At 35.4% G+C, this 2,500-nt stretch overlaps 2 protein-coding genes across 3 annotated transcripts in view; both read left to right on the top strand.

Moving 5' to 3' along the window:
- The window catches only part of LOC133538855 (galectin-related protein-like), a 9,020-nt gene extending 8,193 nt beyond the window's left edge, over positions 1–827 (top strand). The window contains exon 5 of the mRNA XM_061880716.1: positions 1–827. This exon is cut by the window's left edge and continues 722 nt beyond it. The gene's annotated coding sequence lies outside the window, so the exon portion shown is untranslated.
- Positions 828–1,104: 277 nt separating this feature from the next.
- Positions 1,105–2,500, top strand: part of aftpha (aftiphilin a) — a 28,212-nt gene continuing 26,816 nt past the window's right edge. For both annotated transcript variants that reach the window (XM_061880708.1, XM_061880707.1), the window contains exon 1: positions 1,105–1,298. The gene's annotated coding sequence lies outside the window, so the exon portion shown is untranslated. The remainder of the gene's footprint in view (positions 1,299–2,500) is intronic.

Below are 2,500 nucleotides of genomic sequence, written 5' to 3'. Positions count from 1 at the left end.
GTGTACTACACAGAAATTGTACCATAAAAACTAGAGTACTACACTGAAATTTTACAGTATAAACTAGTGTACTACACTGAGCCTGTACCGCATAAACTAGTGTACTACACTGAAATTGTACCATATAAACTACAGTGTACTACACTGAGACTGTACCATATAAACTAGTGTACTACACTGAAATTGTACCATATAAACTAGTGTACTACACTAAGACTGTAACATAAAAAACTAGTGTACTACAATGAGACTGTACCGTATAAACTATAGTGTACTACACTGAGACTGTACCATATAAACCAGTGTACTACACTAAGACTGTACCATAAAAAACTAGTGTACTACAATGAGACTGTACCGTATAAACTATAGTGTACTACACTGAGACTGTACCATATAAACTAGTGTACTACACTGAGACTACCATATAAATGAGTGTATTACACTGAAATTGTACCATATAAACTAGTGTACTAAACTGAGACTGTACCATAAAAAGTAGTGTATTTTATTAAAATGTTTAATATCATGATTACAATTTTTGTAAATATACAATAATGATATCCTGCTTGTAATGTTTTGTAAAAGATCATGTATGACAGTTTATTTCATAATTACGACATTTGTTGCTACAGTTGTGTTAAAAACCCGGAAAGGGTGGGAATTAAATAAACTCTGCTTCTTCCTACATGCTAGAATGTGATTGTAAACATGGTCAAAATATCACAATGTTATTATTTTATTTCATTGTTGTTGTTTCTTTTTCTTCTTCTCCTCCTTTTAACATGTCCCAAATGAATATTTTGCAATACAACATTTTCACAATATATGATGTTCATCTTATTATTTCCATTTTTTCAATGGCGACTGTTCCTCTCATAATTTTGACTTTTCACATTATAATTGTAAACTCTTTTTATGGACTTCCGCTCTTAGCGCCTTCAAAATAAGAGCTCAAGACAAGTACTGTGTAACAGCTTATAACAGGAACTTAACACCACAAAAAAGCCAGTCCATAAAAATAAGTTACTCAATAATGGCTTATATTCAATATGTTGCAGCTGTGATGAAAAATGAAAAGTTATTGGCGTTGAGGCGGTAGCCCCTGGCGCGGTGCATGCTGGGAGAGCCGAGGCCGGGCAGCAGCAGTTAAGCAGCTAAGCAGCTACAGCCGGCACACAACCTTCACTTTGGCCTCACTTTCAGCCTCCTCGCCCCGCTCACCTGCACCCATCGCACCTCTGTGGACTGTAGGCGGCCTCACCCGAGTCATGGATGCGTGTGGCCGGAGCGGCAAGGTCGGTAAAAGAGTTAGTTGGCAGCTGCTGTCAAACTAGCCCAGTCAAGCTAGCCGCTTGTTGAGTTAGCTGCGCAGTGACGACACTTTTACAACTCAACCTCACTTTTCCTTCAACTTGGCTGCCATTCACACACAACAACAACAACAACAACAAAAACAAGGCTGCTAGTTGTCGTGCAGAAGTCAGGCGGAAAGAAAAGGTTGTTGTGGTGAGACTGAGACACCTGCAGCAACATGCTAGCCAGTTAGCACTTCCGCCTCATGCTATACTAGTTGTTTTTTAATTTGAGAAACATTTATTTATAAATTGCAACATTTACAAACAGTTATTCTTATGTAGAGAATCTGCTGGGAAACATGGAGGGGTTCATAAAGGAAACAATCCACTCATGGTGGTGTTTTCAATTTCATGTGCCAAAAAAAAGAGATGATATTTTGCAGCAGATAATATGGATGAACTCTAATATTTTAATAGATGGAAAGCCTTTCTTTTGGAAAAATATGTTTGAAAGAGGAATAATTTTTGTCAATGATATGATCAATGAGAATAGTAAAATTATGAAGTATGATGAATTTAGAACTATGTATGGTGATGCTTGTTCAAGCTTTTCTTTTAATCAACTAACTGGAGTAATTAGGAAAAGATGGAAACAAATAATTAATTATGGAACTACTAAATTACTAGTTTGTAAACCTCTAATAAGAAATTCTAGTTGGCAAAAAGGAACTAAAATTAATAAAAAAATATATAATTTTTATTTAATAAAGAAATCTTTGAAGGCTGTCCCATATAACACACATGGAAAATGGGAGGACTTTTTTGACTGCCCGTTGCCGTGGGATGCCATATTCAAACTAATCTACAAAACTACTATCGATGTGCAAAACCGTTATTTTCAAATTAAAATTATTTATAACTTCTTACCAACGGGGAAAATGTTAAAACTATGGAATATGACTGAGTCAGATGATTGCCGCTTTTGCTGTCAGGAATCTGAATCCACCCTGCATTTGTTTTGGTATTGTCATATTGTGTCTTCCTTTTGGGTGGAAGTTGAAAAAACGTGTTCAAGGATTGGTTTGTTTATGAAGCTTGATATAGTTTCTGTTATTTTAGGAGAGTTTATTGACAAGCATGACTTAGTTAATTTAATTATAGTACTTGGTAAAAGGTTTATTTTTAAGGCCAAAAATAGATAT

Source organism: Nerophis ophidion, linkage group LG20, assembly GCF_033978795.1.
Source record: "Nerophis ophidion isolate RoL-2023_Sa linkage group LG20, RoL_Noph_v1.0, whole genome shotgun sequence".
Classification (NCBI taxonomy): Eukaryota; Metazoa; Chordata; class Actinopteri; order Syngnathiformes; family Syngnathidae; genus Nerophis; species Nerophis ophidion.
This window is presented reverse-complemented; position numbering and strand designations above follow the sequence as displayed.